The sequence below is a fragment of the Haemaphysalis longicornis genome, unplaced genomic scaffold (genome assembly GCF_048455015.1).
Source record: "Haemaphysalis longicornis isolate Haplotype H1 unplaced genomic scaffold, Haemaphysalis longicornis Haplotype H1 scaffold_2, whole genome shotgun sequence".
Taxonomy (NCBI): Eukaryota; Metazoa; Arthropoda; class Arachnida; order Ixodida; family Ixodidae; genus Haemaphysalis; species Haemaphysalis longicornis.
Window position 1 is genome coordinate 179915759 of NW_027526295.1, and position 24927 is coordinate 179940685.

The following is a 24927-nucleotide window of genomic DNA, read 5'->3' on the forward strand; positions in this document are numbered from 1 at the left end:
CATTAGGCGCGTTGTGTCAAATTGGTGTCATCACCATAAAAACGCAATTCAGTCGTCCGCAAGGGGATTCAAATTTGATACGGCTGCAATCGATTACTGCGGTGATGTGAACACATCTAAAACAACTCGTTATTCATGCACACTGATTTGCTACTCGAGTGAAAAAGCCATGTGAAGGAATTCTGCTTGTAATTCTAGTGATACCGTATTCACTCGGATAGCACTTAGCTTCTGTAATGTATTAACTTAATGAGATGCGTCTGGAGAGAAAGAAATTCGAGCATCTCAGTGACACTGTAACCTGCGTGAAAGACCGATCATAGTTTAATCCAAAAATAAGGTCTTATACCCAAAGTAAGCGGAGGTAGTTGAGGTTGTACGTAAGTAAATATAATCCATTCGTGCCGAATTGACGTAATAGCCGGGTTTTGTTTGCAGCGACATCAAACAAACGTAAAATAAAAAAAAAGGGGAGGGGGGGGGGGGTAGGTACGTTTCTCTTATAAGCAGGAAAACTGTCATTGTCCTTGCCCGCCGAATGTGTGATTAAACGGATATTCAAGGACCCCGTCAAACGTCTCCGCTTGCTTCTCAGATTTCGGCTTAGATCGGCCAACGGTGGCTGTCTACGCTCCCTCGGTGGCCATATAGTAAGCCCTCATAGAGACCTGTGGGGCGTATGGGCATTAAGCGAAATTAAGAAAGCCAAGTGACGGGACGTTGATGCCCGCGGCCTTGTCAGGAGCGTTCATCGCCCAGCACGATCCCCGATGGGACTTTACCTTGGATGCTACGCTGTCTGCTCTAAGGTCGGGACAGTGACGGCGGCTGCGTACGAACGGGACAGTGACGGCAGCGTGACAAACTCATGGCTAAGAACGCTACTTCCTCGGGCTGTTCAGCGTTTAAACTTGCTTTTGCGACTAGATATAACAAGGGAGCAAAATAAACGGAATTTCTTTATTTGTGTGAGTAGTGTGTGTGCACTGTTTTTTGACTGTTGATATGACAGTGATACGACAGTGTGAACGAAGGCATACGCAGGGTCGGTCATGGCTTTTTTTTTTATATTCGTGTTTTTTATGAGCCGAAGAAACAGCTGTGCTATGATGCGCTCCATTATAGAATGCTACGGAGAATGTAGGCTACGTGGAAAGCTTGTGCGCAGGGGTGTTTTTGTTGTTTTTTTTCGCATCCATCACAAAAACGTCCACCGCGTCCGGGAACCGATCCCGCGGACTCGTTCTAACGCCTAAGCCACTGAGCCACCGCGGCGGGTATGGCATACAGCACTTCGAGAAATGGTGCCTTGTGCGGGATATCGCCCGTGAAGGATAACACAAAACACTGTGAATGCAACCATAAGATGCCTTATTACTTATAACGTTTAATGCAGCGATCGAGCTCACTGCAGGCGTACATGGCCTGTCGGTACTTCCTTTTGTGATTTCGCGTGACAAGAGCGTGAAGAAGCTCGCGCGACATGTTCAATATAGCGCGCAAAGTCCCAATTTGAACACGTCCTCGCCCTTTCTTTTAGAATCACGACGCGGTGACAGCTCGAACTACGCTTGGACAAGCATTTGTTGAAATTCATGTGCTTTAAAATATCCTGTGAGACAATTATCAGGCCTCTTTGTAGAGTCCACAGACGTGACCGTGACCACAGAAGCGTGCGCATATGCATGCTATAAAAGGACGACTGTTGTTACGAGCTACACCCAACGTTACCATAAATAAATTGTCATGTCAACTGAAAGTGATAGATATGAATGCGATGCCTGCAGAAACTGTGGTTCTCATTTGGCCAACGCTTTCAGCTTTGCGTTGAACGCGTATGCCAGCTGCGGTCGACAAAAAAAAATACGAGCAGTAGCTGAGCTCTGTGCTGTTTGGGGCGCTGCAAAAGAATGTTCAGCGTTAGCGGTGAGTTAATCCGTGCCTGACTGATGGGCTGCGGAGGACGCGCTATAATGAAGGAGCTGCAGACGCTCGAGACCGCTTTCAATGAGGCCGAGTGCAGAGGATGTCACGATTAATGACGAACGCTATATTTACGAGGGGTACATGGAGAGTGCGTCACGACTCCGCACGGATTCCCTTCAACTACGCATCGCATAGTGTGAGCAAAGTGTACGTTTCAATTACGCGTATGCGCGCGTGTGACCTAATACTAGGGCAATAAATGTTACTGATTTTAGGCTTAGATGAGTGAGTTATTCCTGTGTTTGTTTCCTTTTTTCATTGTATTAGGGGCAAGATGAAATGGAACGTCAGCAGTTGTTTGACCATGTCAGGGCTGCATGCGAATAGATTGACCAGGTGAAATGAGAGCTTCGAAAGCAGTTATAAATTGACACGGCGGGGACAGGATTTGGTTTCAACCTTCAACGAGCGCGGATATTCAACAATCACGGAATCCCCAACAGTGGATATTACAGCTCGTTGAATATTCCGTCTTGAATATTGTCGGATATGCAGGCCTGGTTGAATGTTTAGACCAGTTGGATATTTCGTCTTGTTGGATATACAGACATGCTTGGATGTTCATGCTCGTTGGATGTGCAGGCTCGTTTGGATATGCAGGCACGGATGATGGCGAGATATTTTGGAAAGCTTGCTCCGCCTCCTTCGAAGAGTTACACGTACCGACTGGAGACGAGATATGAGAATTAACACCTGTTGCGAGCGCTTAACAACCGACGCCTTGGCTACATTGTGCCGCGAATTTGGGCGACTGTGAACTGAATCTCTATCTGCCTACCAGCCATTGATTTCCAAAAGTGACAGAAAAGGATGGCTTAGTAGATATTGACACGGAAAAGCTTCACGCCGGTTAATCTGAGTAGACATCGTGAATTACACGTGCAAACCAAAAAGCAACAAAAATGCGTTCACCGATAACAATGTGGTCTAATGGACACTTCAGTGACCTCCTGCGGGGCACCTCAAATGTTAAATGACAAGAGGCTACTTACTGCCTTCATCCTCCAGGCGGGAAAAACTCCTTGAGTTGATCAGCAGTAACGCAGTCCCGCCCCAAATTCCATTTGTGATAAGTGTAGAAAATTCCCGCCTCAAGTCGTGATTTACTTGCGAGAAGTTAATCCTAGTTTTCTGGCATTCTATCCTGTTTCATGAACGAAACATTAATGCTAGGTTGCTACCTAACTTCCGACTTCCTGGACTTCCTTTTTGTATGTGTACACTGCGGGCTGCCTATCCAAGTTGAAAGCTTGCATGCTTTTATCCCGTACACATTCCTCGAAAGCTAACGTAATATGGTTATACCGAAAATTGCTCATGATACACGACTGAGGTGCGGTAAGTTTACAACTTCAAAATTATCTCTCTGCCCGCGCATCTGTACGCTTGTAACCTCCAGGCATCCATCTCCCTCGTTTGTGCCCACAGCTATTTTCCGTGCTCAAACAAGGGGCGTACCAAACAAAGCTAACATTACGAATTGACCTGAAACCTGCCGGCTCTTATCCAAAGCAATATATATGTTTGGTATCATACTTCACAATTTTTGTCGTGCATTCTTGCACAACTTTCCGAGGCCACGGCTGTTGTCGGTGGTCGTAGAAGTGGAATACCAACGAATATTTTACAACAACAACAAATTAGAAATTTAAGCCACTCGGCTCTCATTCAAAGCTGCACATGTCTGTTCTGTTGCTTTGTATTTCACATTTGCTTTTTACCACACTCTCATAACCTTCCCGCGCACCAAGGTTGCACCTTCACTCGTGGATCCGACACCTCCCCGTGAACCGGTGGTCATGCCATTTAAGTGGAGGAATGTAACGGCCAATGCGTGCGCGCAACACCCCTGGCTGCAGGAAGGCACGCCGCCTTCCTGAACAAACAGCGGTTATCTCTGGTGGGTGTACCACAGCCAGTGCCGATACGTCTTCGAGGCGTGTGAACGGTTCACGCTCCCTCCTCACCTCTCGGTCCCAGAGCTTCTCGGCGAGCTTCGCGCTCGTTCGCGAATAGGTGGGATCGATCGCCTTCAAACTTCCCGCGCATGCGAGAGCAGGGCCTCCGGGTTCGCCGTGACCCAGCGTCTCGTAGTTGGGGGGGATTGAGACACAAAGCGGCGCTCGGTGCATGCGGCGCGGGTCGTAATTGCGCGGCCCGGGGCATCAGAACGCGCGGCCGGCAGCGCACGCACGATGGCAAGGACGCGCCCGCACGACAATCCAATTAGCATCCAGACCCGCGCTGCTGCTGCCATTTCTGCCCTCTGTGTGGCCGCGCCACGCAACACGTGGAAAGGGGACCTGTTGAGCTCGTCTGCGACCGATCGGACGATAGACTGACGGATTCCGCCTTCACGGTACAGACGAGACGTTCTCCGGACACGGACAGCCGCGAAGAAGCCAGAGGGAAGGACCGCACGGAGTGGACTGAGCACTGGGGACTGGAGAATATATTACACGAAGACTCGAGAGAGAGAGACAGAGAGAGAGAGAGAGAGAGAGAGAGAGAGAGAGAAAATAAACTCTAATTAAATCCAGCGAATCGATGGATAGATATCTTCCCGCGACCAGGAAAACCGCAAGATAAGCAAGTCGGTTCGAATACTCAACAGACAGACATAGGCAGACCTTCAGAAAAATGGAGTAGGTGTCCACCGGTACCACTTGAGTATAACCGGTAGACAGCCAGACAGACAGCCAGCCAGCCAGACAGACAGACAGACAGACAGACAGACAGACAGACAGACAGACAGACGGCAGACAGACAGGAAAGAAGGAAAAACCACCGAGCTCCGGTCCAATCCCCCTATAGTTCAGCTGTGCAAACAAAAAGCAAAACCAAAAAAAAAAAAAAAAAACACTGGCCACCCCGACCTTGATAAATCGGACGCCCAGCGAAGGTCTTGCAAAATCATGACACCCAGTGAGGAGGAGTAGGATAAATCGTTTATGTGAGCCGAAAATAAAGAAAATAAAAGTGGTATGCACTTATTTTATTACCTTAGAGTAATAGTAGTGGTAATCGCTTTGTGGTCGCTGTGGTAGACAACGATGGGTTTCTTGACAACCTACTGTACGCGCGCCCAATTCCCATTGACTGCGACGAATTCTAGGGCGTACATTACAAAGAAAACAAGACTCAAAGAAAAAGAAGGCGCACGCACCTCTGTTTCTCATGGAGTATACCGACACGAAAAATGTCAGCCGCCTAGATATAGGCCAACAGCTTCGATGTAAAAAGAAAATAATCCAAGCTGTCATGCACTTTTTGCAGCTTCCTCAAAGGTGTTGACCCCCCGGCGTCCTGTTTGAGAGGAGCGGGAAGCTCCGGGCTTGATACGATACGGGAGGGTTGAGCAATGGGCCTATAGGCCGATAGTCCGACAGGCCTATTGCTTGGCTTCGCAGTCCTCCTCCGAGTTGGGAGAGTCGTTGGAGAAAGCCTCCTGCTGGCACGTTTCTCACTGCTTGGAGATCAATCGAACAAAATTAAAGTCCCTTTCTTAAGATAAAGATGATTCAAAGTTCGTTGGTGCGTTACACAGACGATAAGATGCCTGCGACGCGGGAGGGAAACGGACAGCCTCATTTTTGTCAGCTAGAATAAAACTAGCCCTGCCAAACATTACTCAGCTAATAAGCTAGGAAGCATACTCAGCCGCAAATCACAAACAAACGTGTTTTGTTTCGTTCACTCCTTGGACACAGCTTCGCTGGACATCCTCCTCCACAGAGTGGAAGGGCACTCCTTTTTTTTTTTTTTTTTTGGCTTCATATACCTATAACAGTCGGTATTTTCCAGCCCCGGCAATGACGCATAAGGCCCACTTCTTTTATGCATACAAGAAATAAAAGGCGATGTATGTGTACTTATCATCGTCGTAATGATTAATTTATGCGACGAGACAGCGATTTTTCCTCCTGCCTTGATTTGGTGTTACAAAGAGAAGCCCTTATAAATTCCCATACAGGCATTTTTGTTATACATATGTGGACGTATCTGCATCTCCCGCAAGCCTTCGCAAATGGAAACAAGTTGATACACTTGGGAATTCAACTCGCAGCAGCTGGGGACGTGACCTTCAGGAAGGCTACGCGAATCGCCGTTTTAAGCTGCGCGAGTATCGTTTCATGTAAAAGGCGTCTGAACAATCACGCTCTCGTACCAAGCGAAATGCGCCGTGTCAATGACCGTCTCGCGGACGTTGAAGGAACGAACAGCAGGTGCTCGCAAGCCAGAAGTCTCAACGCCTACTAAATAAACAAAAAGCCACCGGATGACCCGCTTTCTCATTATGTAGGATGAACAAGTAAAAAAATATATCGTCTTTTAGGAATACCTAAACGCAGTATCTAGAGTGACGTTCGATGGCAGTCCAGCTCAGCGATACAGCCATGGCTTAATTGCCGTCCGACGACAGTCGAATTTTTAAGACTGGGCTGCCACAGGCCACAGCGTCTACCGTTGTAGTGCAGAGTTCCGTTTTAACTTCCTGTTACCACGGGTGGTGGCTCGAGTCTGGCTCTTCAAACCTTTATCTTTTAAAGCGAAGCTTTTCACCTCTTGCTTTCGAGGAGTAAGGTGTACTGTTTTCAAAGAGCCTCTGTTTTCGCAGACAGTACAACCCCAACCTAGTATTAATAACGAAAGCATTTGCATGCCTAAGGGCACACCACGAAAATAGGCCATCGTTAATCTACCTGGCTCCCAGCCAAGTTCACCGCCTCCGAGTTACACCCAACTACATGTTAGATACCCATACGTGCCCAGCTCGAGAAAAAAGTACTTTTGGCCGAGCAAACGCTGTAGCAGAAACATAAACACATTCGAAATGCCTCATCCGTCAGAAGGCGACGCCTGAAAGCGTACACCTGTCTCCGACCAGATGCAGTCATTAGGCGGGCCTTACAAGTCCGAAAGTCACGCAGAATGCAAACAGACCGCACAGTGTCTCGGGAGCATTTCGGCGAAAACAGGGCCGAGATGAATAAACAAGCGGCGCGCATTGTTCTACCTGGAAAGGGTTTCCACGGAACAACAGACGGACAGGTGAGGCAAGATAGTATTTGTATGAACTTCGCGCGCGTCGTCGGGCGTGCATTATTTCGACGGTCGCGGCGTTCCGCCAGCCTCGCGCGCCTGTTTGCTCCCGGAGATAAGTAGCGGACTTTTGTAAGAGGGTGCCGGCTCGGCAAGAAAACGTTCGCGTTAATGAAACTCAGCTAAACCCATCGCGTTGTACCGGGACTGAGTGCGCTGGACGGGGCTCTCGATGGAACGCGTTGCTTCGAGCCTGAACAAACGCTTCTCCTGTGCACACCGCGCGTTGCGCAGCAGTCGTCACGGAAGCACGTTCACGGGGTCGCTATAAAAGACGCCGCCGCCTTCGCGTAACTCACTGTCCAGAGGCTTGCGCCAGTTAGGTGCCGCCCGGGAATCCCCGATATCTACCCGAGACATGCGCGTGTAAACACACGTACACACACACAAAAAAGCGGGACACGAGCAAACAACACGATCGCAAAGAACACGACAATCGTTCCTATCTCGCGGACAATATGGGCCGCAGTACAACAAGCCCTGGGAATGCGCGGGCGGTGTCGAAAGGGGTGCGAAGATAAAACGAATCGGAGCACGTGTGAGTCTATAAGACTCCCGTGAGCGTTTATAAATCTATATGCGCTGCAGAGCCAGCCATTATAAGCGGCGCACTTGTTATGCCACCGATTGCGAGTTCCCATGCAAAGGCGCCCCTCCAAGGGCCTTGGCCCCGTATCGGCCCGGAGAGCAAAACACACAAGTGGACGACAGCGCGTACACGCGAGACGGACGTACGGAGCCGGGGCGAAAAGATAATAACGATAATAGGCAGCTCGCGGCAAGTTAGCCCGCCGATTACGGCCTAAACAGCAGCGTCGTTGTCCCCCCGATTGAGGCGAGGTTACTCTTCGAAGGTGTAGCCGCCCTAATGCACTGCCCCGGGTGGCTGCCAGCCCGCCCATTCACCGCGATCGGCGAGTTCCTTTTAACCCGAGCAGCGCTTCGGGGCACGGCCGGCGACGAAAGGGCGCCCCGGGCACGCCGCCGCACCGATAAGGATGTTAGAGGCCGCGTTCAACCCTGAACTTCCCGTGGAGCCGTTTATTGGATGTCCCGAACTCTTAGAACTGAGGTTAGCCAATACTGGCCAATCGGTAAGCTGAGGTAGGGTCGGCTTTACTGCCGACGATGACGCAGTCGCGAGGCCTCTCGCGCGTCTTGGGGGCGACGTCTGCGCCGCGCCCGAACTCTGCGCGTTGGCTCCACGAGTCTGGTGACCGGTTGTCGATCAGGTGGTGGACTACGCAGGCGGTTTTAAAAACAATATGCGCAGGAAGGGAATTAAAGAGTGTGCGTCGTTTGATTTCGATGGCTGCTCGTTCTCGATTAGTTTCCCCTCCAGACACACATACAAAAATGAAATTCCTTTTCCATACCCGCTGCTTTTTCCTGATTCCTTGCAGACACGCGAGCGGGTCACCCAGCTTGAAGATCAAACATCTTTGTGCACTTGCTGAAGTGCGAAAAACAAATATGCCCTGTGTGTCTAGAGTGCTGCGTGCACGGAGTGTATTTGTTCCGTAAGCCTTCATCCGTAGCGCAAATTAACTCGTAACTCTCCCCGACGGCGCGCCTTATATTATATCCCAGCCGTAATGGTAGTTTCGGCGCATAAAACCCCAGTGCCGAGCCATCAAAAATGAGGAGGCGTCCCCGCTATTAGGCATGGTCACAAGCAACGTCGTGAGCTTAAGCAAGCCAGCCTTCTTAACAAGCCTTGAATAGTTGACCAATCCCTCACGTGGACATCCGTCATGTGTTGGTAGGGATCCATTTCCTTGTATTATAGTGGATCACGCGGTGCGGTGTTGTCTTGTTGACCCCGTATTACTGACCCGCACCACCTATCCTTCTTTTCTTTTTCTTTTTTGGTTTTTGGATCAAGTAAAGTTGTCCTCATTACCATCGTCATCATCCTTGTCGGCTGTCGTGATCATAATAATACAGTGAACTAGAATTCCAATATTCTAGTTCACTCTAATAATAATAATAATAATGAGAGGCTCCGGCGAGAAGGCTTTGTTGAAGGCGAGAAGACCCTTTATTCGGCAAGCAGCAGCCCGAACCCGAGAAGGGACCTCAAACCACGATGATGATGATCGAGCGTTCCGCGCCCAGGCGATGAGGTGCTGATGATGAACGGGCGAGGTAAGAAGACGAAGACGATGCATTGATGGCAAATAAATGGAGGGAAAACGATGAAGGAAGCTCGGCAGTCACTTGCGCTTACACATATAATAATAATATTCATCATCATCATAACGGATAACAGATGGGCATTGCCCAATGACCCCGTCAGTCCCCCGCATATGGGCGGAGAATTGGGAGGGTGTCTGAAGAGGGTGTGGGGCTGGGGCGGCTATTTTTTTCTCCCACCTCATGAATTTTTCATGCCTATTTTCCTTGTTTACCTTCCGAGAGCTCACATTTTTGCCGTCTCTCTCTCTCTCTCTCTCTCTCTCTCTCTCTCTCTCTCTCTCTCTCTCTCTCTCTCTCTCTCTCTCTCTCTCTCTCTCTCTTTCTCTTTCTCTATCTTAACGCATAGCAAGGTAAATAATTCTAGAACCAGTTCCAGGTGTTCCTTTACCTGCTGCCAGCAGGAGTAAATCATACGAACCTGATTTTTTTTTTGTCCACCTGCATGTTATGACACGCTTGCGTATAAAGTCAGGAACAGTCGAACTTTTAAGTAAAACAGCTATGGCCATGCGGTTATGATTCCCTCCTCGGAACCGTCGGGGACCGGCTTCGATGCCATGTACTTAGAAGTACGTTTTATTTGTCATACATTTAAGTGCTTACGCGCCAAAACTATCGAGATAAGTAGACTAACGCTGTAGACATTTTACGTTTTTTTCTTCGCCATAACGCCGTTAACCCCAGATCCCCATCAGATGACCTCATTAGACGATCACATCTCTCTGACTGCTCTACAACTTTTCGCGACTGAAAATGGTCTCACAAAAATGGTGTAGACTAGGTTGTAGACTCGATTAAACTTAACTGAAAATGGTCTCACAAAAACGGTGTAGACTAGGTTGTAGACTCGATTATACTTAACTGAAAATGGTCTCACAAAAACGGTGTAGACTAGGTTGTAGACTCGATTAAACTTAACTGAAAATGGTCTCACAAAAATGGTGTAGACTAGGTTGTACACTCGATTAAACTTAACTGAAAATGGTCTCACAAAAATGGTGTAGACTAGGTTGTACACTCGATTAAACTTAACTGAAAATGGTCTCACAAAAACGGTGTAGACTAGGTTGTAGACTCGATTAAACTTAACTGAAAATGGTCTCACAAAAATGGTTAGACTAGGTTGTAGACTCGATTAAACTTAACTGAAAATGGTCTCACAAAAACGGTGTAGACTAGGTTGTAGACTCGATTAAACTTAACTGAAAATGGTCTCACAAAAATGGTTAGACTAGGTTGTAGACTCGATTAAACTTAACTGAAAATGGTCTCACAAAAACGGTGTAGACTAGGTTGTAGACTCGATTAAACTTAACTGAAAATGGTCTCACAAAAATGGTGTAGACTAGGTTGTACACTCGATTAAACTTAACTGAAAATGGTCTCACAAAAATGGTGTAGACTAGGTTGTACACTCGATTAAACTTAACTGAAAATGGTCTCACAAAAACGGTGTAGACTAGGTTGTACACTCGATTAAACTTAACTGAAAATGGTCTCACAAAAACGGTGTAGACTAGGTTGTAGACTCGATTAAACTTAACTGAAAATGGTCTCACAAAAATGGTTAGACTAGGTTGTAGACTCGATTAAACTTAATGAAAATGGTCTCACAAAAACGGTGTAGACTAGGTTGTAGACTCGATTAAACTTAACTGAAAATGGTCTCACAAAAATGGTTAGACTAGGTTGTACACTCGATTAAACTTAACTGAAAATGGCCTCACAAAAACGGTGTAGACTAGGTTGTAGACTCGATTAAACTTAACGGAAAATGGTCTCACAAAAACGGTGTAGACTAGGTTGTAGACTCGATTAAACTTAACTGAAAATGGTCTCACAAAAATGGTTAGACTAGGTTGTACACTCGATTAAACTTAACTGAAAATGGTCTCACAAAAATGGTGTAGACTAGGTTGTAGACTCGATTAAACTTAACTGAAAATGGTCTCACAAAAACGGTGTAGACTAGGTTGTAGACTCGATTAAACTTAACTGAAAATGGTTTCACAAAAACGGTGTAGACTAGGTTGTAGACTCGATTAAACTTACCTGAAAATGGTCTCACAAAAATGGTGTAGACTAGGTTGTAGACTCGATTAAACTTAGCTGAAAATGGTCTCACAAAAACGGCGTAGACTAGGTTGTAGACTCGATTAAACAAAATGGTCTCACAAAAATGGTGTAGACTAGGTTGTAGACTCGATTGAACTTGTCCCGTTAGGCACTCCCAGAGACGAACTCGTATACTCCCTCTGGACGTTCAGAAGGTGCTTCCATCCCCACCCCCCCTGCATTGTCATTCTCCTTCTGGGCCTTGGGGCCTTCTTTTGTCAATAAAAGACAACCTACAATATAACAACGCCCAAGAAGGAAGGACTTCTGCCTTTCTAGCACCTCCTGTTTAACCCGCTATGTCATTGGCTGGAGTAGCACGGCGCCCCATCGCATCTGTCTTACACACCTTGTGTGGCGCAAAGGGAAGAAAGACTGGTTTCAAGAACAGGAGCAAATATTACGCGTCGAAGTAAGACCGGGCGTCGAGCCAAAACGTTTTATTACTCCCGTATTGATACGGAGGTTATTTACGCTGCTAGATAGGTGTCGCTTACGACAATGGCCAATCTTTATGCGATGCGCAGAGGAGACGTGATTTTGTCATCTAAAACCTTGGTATCGCAATTACGAGCTGTTTACTGCGTCGTTCACGCGTCAATACGTTTAACCTCGCGCCTTTCTAAGGACTCGGCTACGGAGAGACATTTAGAAAGACGCGGAGCAAGATATCTAAGACGGGCACCAGCGGGTGGTGGTGCGGGCGACAGTTACATTGAATGTACAGTCATGGACAAAGTAAATGCGAGCACGAAAATATGAACTAGAACACGCAAAATTGAAGAGTACTGTTCGTGGAGGTCAAATAATGGCGCTCTATCGGACTATTTGGATAGCCACATTTCCCAACTTTGTTACTGTAATTAAAAAAAAAGCGTCAATTTGGCTTTCATTGAAAGAAACTGCGCCTTTTGTGTGTTCCGGTCGATATTTTCGCGTTTGTGTTTCATTTATCCAAGACTGTACTTGCGCATCTAGTTGTTTCGCTTCAAACCAGTAGCGGCTATTTATTGACTACACCGCGTTGTTGAGTGAAAGTGTTTTCTATGCAGCGCCCAAGATCTGTCTCCTCTTCGCATTTTTTTTTTTAGTTGTAGGTCTGCGTCTGCTGTTCATTGTTTCGGTGTTCCGTGCCTTCCCGGGCGAGTTGCAGAGTTAGCAAAGGTGCGGGAATAATTTTCACGCGTTCTGTGTCGATGACTAGCGCTTCCGCCGGTTGCTGTATCGCTCACCGGCATTCACGTGTCTCTGTCATGAAGTTACAGCAATGCCCACTCGACCGTTCCTCATCTTACACGCTCGCCCTTGCGATAGGATATCGCGAAAGTAAAACAATGGGTCGGGGTAAAAACGACGCAATGCGGGGCACTAGCGCGGCCACCGTATCCACTCGCGGGAAGAGACGACATGTTGACGCCGACGAAAGGAGAGCAGTCCGTTGTGTGCTTGTATCGGAACACAACGCCTATTCTTGAAGGACGAGCGACGAGTGGAGTGGAACAGGTCTACAGATAGCGGGCAGGGAAGGGCAGAGGAGCCGAGGCGCAGCGGCGGACATTCGTTTCGAGCACGTGCATGCGGCTGCGGAAGCTCGAAATAGCCCGCTGGAGCTAAACTGCTGTGGACGCGAAGTGGGCCACACATAGATGCCGCTGGAGAAAAAAGAAGCGTAGCAAAAGGACAGGACGCCACCCGGAAACAAAAGAATGTGGCGGAAGGAGCAGCCGCCGTGGCGAGAACGACCGCTGGCCGGTACGGAACACGTCGAGAAAAAGAAAGGAGAGAAAAGGCGGATGGCGCGAAGAGCAATCTTGCACGCACCGTGCAGAGGTAACCGCTGTCGGCGCTTCCCGCGCGAAACGCGTCATGCACACGTTCTTGCCGCACGAGGCTGGCACCTTCATGGCTTCGCGCCTAATTGAAGCAGCAGCGTGTGCAGGCGACAAGACCTGCTGTATTAACAACCTCCTCCCTCTTTCTTCCGTAACCCCCCTCCCCCCTATTGTCAACCTAAATGTGTTATTAATAATCGTGTATCGATATCGCCCTTATAAACTACAGGTCCGGCGATGAAGATCTTTCTCTTTTTTTCTGATGATGGATACAAAACATCCTAATTCGGCTGCCTAATATGTACCGGGTAAAACTCTAAGGAAGTAAGATGCATATACAGTTAGAGAAGATGCGAAGAAGAACGCAAAAGCGTTATGTGTGTCATCGGCGTAAGGCAGAAAGGAGATCTTGTACCCGCGGTGCGGTCAGCCGCGCCGCTGCGAAAAGGACCCCAACGGAAAGCGAAATTTGGAGGAGTTCGCGAGCCGCTCTCACTTGAGAGTTACGCGGTCGTTCTTCGGTCTGACCGTCAAACATTGCTTCCGCGTCTGAATGAGTCTGCATCGCAGGATAGTGCTATAGGTGCACGAACACCCATACACTTCCGGTAGTTTCCAAATACTTCGAAAACAAATTGAGGGGTATAATAGAACTTTCTAAGAATGTGGAAGCGCAAGTTATACCTCCTGTTGATTTGCTTCTTAACCGTCTGTTGAACCTTGCGGGCTCGCCCGTCACCGCTTGACTAGCCCCCTGGACATCACCCTCAGACACTCGTTCCGCTCGCTTGCCATCGCCAGGAGCCTCCTTTTGATCTGCTGTTGGACTTTCTGTTTAACTTTGAAGCCGAGCCCGTCACCACTTGGCCAGCCCCTGGGCAGCACCATCCGAAGCTCGTTTCGCTCGCGGATCGCTTGCCATCGCCGTTTTCCTGCGTTAGCTGCGCCACCCTGACGAATTCGTCAGAGCCCTCTTCTGACCCTTCTCCCGCACTGCTGTTTCAGGGCGCGCGATCTCCTCGGTTCGCTACTCGGTTCGCTACACTTCAACTTTTTTTTATCACCTATTTTCTTAACCTCACAACACGCCTGCTTGAAACATAAGAGATTTAAGGCTTTCGCCTTTAAAAAAAAGAGTTCGCAAGGCGTCGTTGAGCCTGGATCCACCCAGCAATCGTTCATCGGCTCTGATTTCCCGTGCAGCATCGTATCACAAAAGCGAAAGTTTTGCAACCTAAACACTCGGAGCAGGGATCACCGCTGAGAGAGAGAGAGAGAGAGAGAGAGAGAGAGAGAGAGAGAGAGAGAGAGAGAGAGAGAGAGAGAGAGAGAGAGAGAGAGAGAGAGAGAGAGAGACGTTTATTTGAGCTTTCTGAGGTGGGAGTGGTCCCCTAGCCCGGAAACCATGAGTTGAGCAGAAAGCCTTCCCTCTGGATGTCAGGAGTTGTTGTACGTCCAGATGGTCGCTGGTCACCAGGGCCTCCCACAGCTCAGGGATGAACAGAAAGGATTGGAGAGGCGGAAGTTTGGGATTGCGCTTACTTGGTACTTTAACATGAGGTAAAATTCCGGGTTGTGAACAGAGCTGGCATTCAGCAGAGTACTGACCTTGAAAACATGCGATGCAGGCGAACTGAGTGTTTCGGTTGCCGCTGCAATACTCTATTCACAGTGGCCTATCTAAAGACACGAAGCCTGGTGGTCCCAGTGTGTCCAGTCACAGCGCCCATACCGGAGACCTCGACTCGGCTACCGAGTATAGATCACGTAACAATTCATCTGGACCATGCCTACAACAGCAAATAAGGCTGTTGCCGCTGAGGAGGCTTGAAAACAACCTAAATTATTTCTGGCCCAACGATTTTTCATTCCAACAGACTCGAAGCCAGCTTTCGCGGTGTGCTGCTCCCACAAGCAGGCCGTGGAAGCGCTGTTAACGCGCACGCACGCAGGCTGTACTGAAGTCAGAACGGTTTATCCAAGGAGTCAGCCCCGGCGTCGTTTGTTCGGCAGTGAATAAAAGGAGCAGGTCAACGGGTTCATGGCGAGGCGGTGATGGTGGGACGAGAAATAAAAAAAAAAGTTCCGTGAGGCAGACTCGAGCGTGAGTAGAGGATGTAGGGCTACGCACGGTGAACATCGCTCGCAAGGGAGAAGCTGAACGGGCCCCTCACGTGGTCACGAGAAAGAGCCGTATCAAAGGCGGGTCGGTATCCCGCGGGGATCCGTTCGGCCTGGACTTTGCTCCGGCTTTTCTATGAGCGCAACTGAGCGCACTAATCAAGCAGCCGGAGGAGAAAATGCGATGGGGGCTGGCAGCACGGCGTCGTTTAGTTTTACGACGGACAATGTGAGTCACCCCTTGCTTCTCAAACCGTCACGCTGAAGACAGAAAAACAAAAAAAAAACACGAGGCAGATTTTTCGGCCTTGCATCTTGACTAGCATCGTTGCCCGCACGTGACTCGTACGCGCACACGCACCTATATAGGCGCGCTCCCACAGTCCTCTCATTCATATTCGACCGACTTTCTTCGGTGCAGCAGCTTACGCGGGAGCCGCAGAGGCCGCGAGTCACGCTGCTGTTCCTGACGGAGATTTCCCACTCGAACGGAAGAACAAAGATTGTTTTTCCTCCGTTCGACGGCCAACGCGCAGTAAGAGCGGGGGGCATTAATAATGAGCTTCCGAGCGGCGGCCGACGGCCATCCAAGGCAGAAAAGGAACACCGATCTGCTCGGGGCGGCAGAAACGCTGCCGGGAAGAAAGTGGACGGCGGCCGGCACTGTCGGACTTGTCCTTCGAGCGGCAGCGTCTCACTCTCTTCTTCGAACATTGCGGCGACTGGAAGGGCCTGTCATGGGGGCCCCTGGGAAGTACAGTAGCCCGCACGTATAACGGTTTTGTTCAGGTAGGTTACTACCAGAATCACGCGGCAGGACAGGCGTCCGGAGCTGCTGAGAGTATTATGCGGTACCAGGTTTGAATAAAAGTGGTGTACATGGTGGATATCTGGACAGATCATGGAGCAGAGAAGCTGTTATTGCATCCCCTCTACCTCACGCCGACTAGTAGCCCTCGGTACAAGCGGATTCCACGTGTAATTGTGCGTGCGTGCGTGCGTGCGTGTGTGCGTGTGTGTGTGGGTGTGTGTGTATAATGGCCTTAATGGGAATCGCGATGTTAGCCGCGCAAAGACGTCTAGCCTGCTACGCCAGATGACCACGACAAAAGGAGTCGACGACGACGACGCCGGTGATGATGATGATGATGATGATGATGATGATGATGATGATGAGCCGGCATTCCTAATTTATATAGACTATCCGATTTGATTGAGTTGATTAATTGTATAGGTTTAACGCGCCGACGCAACGCAGGTGATCAGGCGCGCCGTAGTGGAGGGCTACGGATTAAATTTGACCACCTGGGGATCTTTTACGTGCGCCGAAGTCTCGTACACACGGGCGTTTTTACTTTTCACCTCCATCAGAAAAACGGCCGCTGCGGCCGGGAATCGAACCCGCGGACTATCCGACTTGCAGGGACGTCATCAGAGCTTTCGGTGAGCGTGATGACCTCGAAAATAGCGTATAACGCGGGAAAAGGAGCGCGTAAATTGAACCCGCCGGGTGTACCGAGTCCCAACCGCATGTAGTGGTGTAAGCTTAGGGTCGATTTTGCAATGAGCCAACTGGTGCATGCAGCTCGGTCTTAGCTAACGCGTGGCAGGCGCCGCCGCGAAACAGCAGTTGGTCTTCCTGGAAGTTAGTCACTGCGCAGCTGGAGAGATGAGCGCTGTACGGACAAAGAATCCGTGCCGCCTGCGCTGAGCTAGAATCAGCCTTCTCGACACTGCGGACAAAACAACAACAACAAAAAAGAACTTTGGTCGTTACGCGTTTAAAACTCTGCTCTCAGAATTGGTGCCCCATCGTAATTAACACCGGTGTAGCTAGCGGGCTGTGCGCTCAGCGGCCGTTTTGGCAGCGTGCTGGGATACTAAAGTGCTCATGTTCTGGCTTCAGCCCACCACGAACGACTAGCCCATATTGACTTCCAGGAGTTGTTCTCCTCAGAAACTGTTTTAGCAAATAGAGGATGTGTTAGGTCTCTAATATTTCCTCGTCCCAGCCTATGAAAAATTACTTCGAGAGATGACGGTGATGGAAAGGAATGATTTAATTGAGAAATAAACCAGAGGGCACTTTTTTTTTCTCGCCCAAGTCGTGAGGACAGGCACACCAACGCCGTTGGCTGCGCTCTTTGCCCTGACAAAGGTTACGGGTTCACGGCAACTCACACACTTGACAAATTCAACGAGGTATTCGACAATCGCGTTCTTCAATAGGCATGGACAACAACCGTTGCGCGACCGTCTGAACCCTTCGGCCGAAGAGTCTTGACGCGAAGGCAAAGAGGCGCCCCCAATCACTACAAGGAGACGCTGAATTGAATTCTTCTCTCCCCGGGTGTTGAAGTCATTCGATTGGCCCCCTCGCTCCTTCTTCATACTTCCTTTTCTATTCAGACCAATAGGAACGACGAGAATACAATGAACGCTTCACAGATAACGACGCTTCTGGCAGGACCTGCTGTCTAAGCAGTGGCGACGCCGCTCTCTGGAGTGAGTAGCGGTGGGCGGAACGTTCTACAAACGCGCGCACGCTGGAACCGATTGTGTAAGGGCCCTGGCGTTGGCCCAAGACCGCACGTGCGCACGCGTGCTGCACAAAGGTGAAAGCGCGCTGGTTCACAGTGCCGCATCTCATTGATTGCCTGCCTTTTCATCTGCCTGCGTTTCCCCGCTGAATCGTCACTGCGTTACTCTGCCTCAATTTCGCGGTAGATTTCTACTCACGCTGTGAGCTGACACTGGACAACCAAGGGAGCACTCGCCCGTTGTTCTTTCTTGTTTTTTTTTTTTTTTTTCTGAATTCTCTCCTTTATTTGCCTCGAGCACGCGGAAACATGTAAGGAGAACTTCGTCGCAACCTTTTCTTCTCGCTTTTAATTTGGAGGTTTTACGTGCAAAAACTATGAGACATGCCGCAGTGGAGGGCTCCAAATTAACTTCAACCACCTGGAAATTTTTAACGCGGAACAAAGCCTCAACACACGGCTTTTTTTTTTTTTCCTTTTTCGTCTCCATCAAAAAAGCGGCCGCCGCGGTCGGGATTGAACCCGCGTTCTTGGGTTTGGCAGAGCAATGCTTTAGTCACTGGTATTCTGACAACTCTGTTTTAGGCTTTCCCCCTATTTGCGGTTGTTTGGCGCGAAATTTGAAGTTTTTCGGTGTATCTAATATTGCTGTGTGTTAAAATAACCTCTTTGAGGCCGGAATGGAGGTGAGTACGTTACCAAAGGCAAATTCGTCCAAAATAAACAAGGTTTAATTTTGTCCTCATAGTCCCTTGAAAGTATTTGACCTGCAGTCACAGACGGCTGAAGGCGGCGAGGCGATTGACATCGCCACCTGTCTTAACCTGGTCCTTCGCGGGAAGTATACGCTGCTTGCAGTCATAGAGTTTCATACTAATATACACTAGAGGGAAATCTGGCACCACTGTCTAGGGGAGCCCGCGCTTCAGCGAGCGTTCCGTCATGTACCGGATGCACGCACGTCCCACTTGTCCTTGACATGGCTCATGAACAGGCTGAAAAGTTGGCTCTGGCTGCGAAAAACCGTCACTATTACTGCAGAAGGTTCATCAAAATTGCTTTGTTATTATAAAATTGAACCTACAAAAAGAATAATTTGTCAGTGATTATGTAGAAGCTTCATGCACGATGAACAAGAAAAAATGTTACCCTTTTAGGTTGATTTTGGCTTCGAGACAAATAAACAAAGCCATATGGCTAGCTAAGCCAAGTAGGCGAGGAACGTCGCTAGCGGCAATGGCGCCACCCACGGTGGCCCGCGACTGCAGCGACAGATTTCCCTCTAGTATATATTCGTATGAAACTCTATGGCTTGCAATATACCCCAGGTCCAGTTCGTTCCAAATTCTTATTCCGCTTGTATATTCTATCATACTCATTACGACGGACTTACCCTGTCTTCCCGGTCGGAAACAGGGAAACGCAAATTGTGAAATTCTCAATTTGCCAGTCCTGGACAGTCCGCGGACAGTCCGAGGACTACTTTCGGCCTGAAGACGGAATACATATAAGAATTGAGCGCCGGAGTGCGTCCCGGGCATGCCCGCGGACGGTCCAGGACTCTAAATCGAGGAGGCCCCGTGATGCTAATGTTTATTCTACGTTAGACTAAAAAAAATTGACATATTTTCGCTCAACTGATGCCTTACGAGAGTTGTAAGACGGCTGCTTCAGAAATATAAGCCCCCCCCCCCCCCCCCCCCCCTTCCCCTTTCCTACGGGTTCAGCCTGTTCATCTTCCACGGCTGTGAGACGTCACCCCCGGGATTCACTGTACTGTTCCGTCAATCGTTATTCCCTGCCCGACCGGCGAGGCGATGCATACCGGTACTTTTCCAGAAGATTTTCCATCGGTTTTTTGGACGCTTTTGTTTTCACCTCCTGTTCTTCACGAAACGGCCAGCGGGTGTCCGCGGATCAGGCGCCCTGCTGCCAGCCGTATTTTAATTCCTCTCGGCACAGGATCGAGCACTGACGAACAAGGACACATCGCGCATTTAGCGGAATAAGAAAGGGGCAAAAAGGAATTAGGCGCTGTCTCGGGGAAATATAAAGAAAAAAAACGAGTTTTTAAGAAATGAACGTAGAGTCGTGTGCGCACGGCTGGACGCGTAGTCTGCCGTCGCCTCGGCCGCTGTCACTTGCGGCCACACCTAGCGGAGGACGGGCCCTGACCCGGAAATCTGTCGGACTTCGCCGTGGACGATCGCGAAAGCTCGCGTGGACACTCATTGAGAACGCCACGTTACCTATCGCCGCGAACGCGATCTGGGAATCTTTCTGTGTGATCTGTTTGTCGTTGTTGCTGTTGTTTTTACTCGATCTTAAACGTTTGTGCGGCTTGAGATTGGCCGGTGAGAGATGTTAATACGGCAACGGTCATCCTCAAGGTAAATTCTGCGCTAACACACCGAAATCAACTTGTGATGAGGTATGCCGGAAACTACGGCTGCGAATAAAATTTCGGACGAAACTTATCTTTAATTTCTAACTGGTTGAATATGATTAGTAGAGACCGGAACTTTAGGCAAAATGCCTATTTTTTATTCCAGTCCGTATCGAGCCTATTTAACATATAAGCATGAACTAAAGGAAGGGGAACATTTTAAGCAATAGTTGATTGTGCCTATACGTGCCTATTTTGAGGTTCGTGCCTATACAAGCTTTTAAGCGCCTATAAATGCCTTTTTTGTGCTGTCGAGTACAGACTTTGCCTCAATCAGTCGTATATCTCGATGGAAAAAAAGGAAATCTATTGTTGGACTGATGGGAATGCATGAGCATCTTGTCTCTCTCCATTGCTAACTTGAGGCCTCGCCCGATGCTCATTCCTTTCTCTTCAGACATCCGCCACGCAGAGTTTCTTTCACCCCACTCAGTAAAGCGTATAACCACAAAAATATCATCATCTTCTTCCTACACTATGCCAACCATGCTTAGCGTTCTAATAATCTCAGCGGTCTCGTTTTCTCGCTCTAGCAGCGGCTTTGGCTGCCTGTCTTTCCTTTTGTAGTCTGCCAGTATCGCCATTAGCCGCAGTATTTTTCATTTCTTCCTCGTTTGCCACCCTAAACTGGCTGCGTGCTCGATAATTATACAACGCGGGCAATCAGTGGCAGGAGTCACAGAGACCCGCCGAGACTCCCCGTGACTGACGGGCACGTCTGCAGAGGCAGCTGCCGCTCAGTCGCACTCCTGTTAAAGTATTCTTAGCACCGTCGCTCTCGTCACTCACGCAGCCGGCGATCTCTAAGCGCTATCTCACTTTACCGTTTTTGGGTTTATGTCGCTGGCTGTTTGACAGAGTGACGCGTAGCGACGGAAATATTACCCGAAATGCCCTATATATTGTTCGCGCAATAATACAGTGCTAACAGTGGCATAAATTGTTTTGTCACAGACAGGAGAACACGTGTTTTGAGGAATGGTCTCGTCGAATTTAGTCTGCAAGGCATGCAAGGTGAAAATAAAGAGTACGCGTTGTCCCCCAACCAGTCGGCGTGCAGCGAGTATAGAAAACAGTATGTTTGTGAATGGGGGTATGAAGTAATGAAAATGACGAGGCGCGCTGGCGTTGGAAATGGGTTCGCACTGGCTTGTTTGGAAGAAAACAAGAGAGCAATTGAAAACGTTGTATTTAGCATTTTTAAGGGTTTTTATTGAATGCTAGCGGCATAAAAAGATTCTTGCGGGTTCCGTCGGCGCGTCGTCTGCTAGCGCCCCCAACGATAGCGCGCAAGCGCCAGCCTGCGAGGGAGCCGGCCAATGGAAGCCCTACCTCTCAAGGCCAGGACGGTACTGCGGGAAAGCACAGCTACTCTCTCGGCAAGATGCGCAACATTGACTTTCACGCCTTTCCTTCTGCTTAAAAAATTGCAAATAAATCTGAACCCTTTCCCACTTATTTACCTCGGACGGGATTTCGAAAAGCCTTTCTAAACAATGCAAAACAATTACAAATTGCTCGCGAATCCCTCCCCCCCCCCCCCCCCCCCCCAAAAAAAAAAGGTCGGATTTGTTTGGTGTCGAGAATATTGCAGCGCAGATTGCACGCGGGCGAGGCTAGAGCGTGCCCTAGAGAGGCAGCGCGAGGCTAGCTTGTGGCAAGATTAAGAGAAAACCTATTGACCCTATCACTACAGCCAGCACGTCAGCGTAGTTGGCGTTTCTGCTCTCTCCGTAATCCGTCCGAAGCCTGCCGACGAATGCCGAAGATTAAGACGCCGAAAAGTGTCCTTATCCGGCAATGGACCAGTGGATCGCAGTGCTACACCGTCGACGGAGAAACAGTATTCTGCCAACCCTGCGGAAAGCAGGTGAGAATACAATACTTTCCACTTGATCTTAATTAACGATATCATGCACTTGACGTGAACACTGGACCAACCGTAAACGTGACGCCTCCAACAGTGCTTACGCTAAATTTATTCTGAATGCTCAGAACTTGCCAATAATGTGCGTTTTAAGAACTTTTTACGGTAACTGCTATTCATTGTTGTGCAATGTTTGCAACCTAATTCGGGAACTGGCTTCCTTATTGAAAATTTCCGGCACAGTGTTGGTCGGATTGTTGTATAAGCATCATGATTTTAAAAACGGTTACCTGCTATTGCGCAGCTGGCCAACTTCGCCATTCCTTGAGCTATTGTCAGGTTTACAACTCTACATGACTAAAAGCAAAAGTACACTAGCAACGTTTCACGTGCCTTACGCAATATCTTAGTTTTCGTTACTGTTTTCTTCGCGCAGGTACCCTGTGAAAAAAAGTTCCACTTGCAGCAGCATGAAAGAACAGCACTGCATCAAGCCAATGCTCTGCGCAACCAGCCGTCGACATCAAGACAATCGTTCCTGGCTGAAAGTATTGCTCAAGGAAAAAAAAGTGAATTCAGCGCTGACCTGTGCGAAGCATTAGTCGCTGCTAACATCCCTTGGGCGAAAATCGAAAACAAGACTTTCAAGAATTTCTTGCAAAAGTACTGCAAACAAAAGGTACCATCAGAGTCGACTCTTCGCAAGGAGTACCTGCGACCACTGTACGAGAAGACGCTACAAGAAATTAGAAGAGAAATCGGTGAATTCCACATTTGGATTTCTGTGGACGAGACGACAGATGTCACCGGACGAGTACTCGGTCACTTTGTAGTCGGAAAGCTTGACGCAGAAGAGAAAACAACACCCTTCCTGGTTTGCTCAAAAGAGCTAGAAAAAACTAGCGGAGAGACCATCGCCCGCTTCGTGAACTCGTCATTGAAGCTTCTGTACCCCTCCGGAGCCCACGACGACCGAGTACTGCTGCTCTACACAGATGCAGCAGCTTATATGCTTAAGGCTGGTGCACTTCTCAAGGTTTTTTACCCAGAACTATTGCACGTCACTTGTCTTGCTCACGGGATTCATCGGGTGTGTGAAGAGCTACGAAAGTCGTTCAGTTCGGTCAACGAACTGATAGCTGTAGGGAAGGCGGTGTTCCTCAAGGCTCCTTCCCGCGTTCGTGCTTTCAGGGAGCAGCTGCCGGGTGTACCTCTTCCACCGGAGCCTGTTGTTACCCGCTGGGGAACTTGGCTGACGGCAGTGGAATACTACAACCAACACTTAAACGGTGTCAAGGCTGTTGTAAGCAGCTTTGCTGAAGATGAGAGTGTCGCCGTGAGAAGGGCCCAGAAGGTTCTACATGATGTTACACTTGCATGTGACTTGGCCTATTTGTGTGCCCATTTCACGTTCTTGGCAACAACAATACAGAAACTTGAAAGTTCGGGCACAACGCTGACTGAAAATATTCAGCTGATTTTGGACGCACAGGAAAGGTTCGCTAGTGCTCCCAGGGGACCGGTTGCTGACAGAGCTATAGAGAAGCTTAAGTCTGTGTTGGACAGAAATCCCGGATTTTCGACGCTGACGGAACTGTCTGAGGTTTTGAGCGGCGGACATACCGCGATTCCAGATGGAATCAAAACATCCAACGTGCCAAAGTACAAGTACGCTCCGCTAACCTCAGTGGATGTGGAGCGTTCTTTCTCTGCGTACAAGACGATATTGACTGACAGAAGGCACAACTTCAAGCCCGAAAACCTGGAGATGGTGCTTGTTTGCCACTGCTTCCACAGCCTTTCGCACAGTGTTGCGTCACCCTAGATATCTTGAAATCGTCACCCTTGAGTGTTTTATGAAGAAAATAAAATTGCATTTTCAAAATACCGATGTTTGTAGCCTGTGTTTACTCTAAACCGAAAAATTGCACTGAAATACGCCGCCTCGGTAAATATTATTCGAGCCTATATATGCCTATATGGTAGTACTTAGTGCCTATATATGCCTAAATTTCAATTTTGAGCGCCTTCAATAGGCGCCTAAAACCCGTTTTTTTAGTGCCTAAACTTCCGGTCTCTAATGATTAGTATATGTTTCCTTGAAGTTCAAATTGGCGGCCTGGGCTATAAGCTTACCGTACTGGGTGGTGAGAAGGTGATTCAAACCATCTGGTGTTCAAAGTTTGGCGTTTATTTTTGTAATGTATCAACACATCTTCCTTGTCACATGTATTGAACCCCTGATATGTTCCTCGTTCTTGACTTGGATGAAAAAAAAAAAATGTGAAATTTTTTGTATGGATCCAAAACTAGCCTTGGGGCTGTGGATCCAGATGCTAATCGCAGCACTCGTATATATGAAAATTTCTGAAAAATAAACCTTCCTCTTCTTCTTCTTCTTCAAAATGGGCCGACATCTGGGCACATGGGTGCTATCGCTTTCGCTTCCTCCAGAAAAGCAGCCACATTGGCCGGCAAGTGCTTCGTTGTTCACAGTTATACCAGAGTCCTTCAATGTAAAGCATTGAAGGACTCTGGTTATACACATGCGTCTATAAACTTGAAACGTGCAGGCTCGGCGGGCGCTCGAAGCTTTCCATTGTGCGAAACACTATTCCGTTCGTTCCGATTGCGACCACTGTGAGAGCGTATCCGGTTGGCGTGTTATGGAGACCAGACACTTTGCGTCTCCAATGTGTGTGCGTGCTTCGGATTTCT

At 48.6% G+C, this 24927-nt stretch overlaps 1 protein-coding gene and 1 long non-coding RNA gene across 6 annotated transcripts in view; both read left to right on the plus strand.

Annotated features, from left to right (window-relative positions):
* LOC144169578 (aquaporin-7-like) overlaps positions 1-24927 on the plus strand; it is a 128289-nt gene that overhangs the window by 10970 nt on the left and 92392 nt on the right. The gene's annotated exons all lie outside the window — the stretch shown is intronic.
* On the plus strand, positions 21876-24096 carry LOC144169577 (uncharacterized). Its single transcript, XR_013322470.1, has 2 exons — positions 21876-22212; positions 22646-24096. It is a non-coding gene; the product is annotated as an uncharacterized LOC144169577 (long non-coding RNA).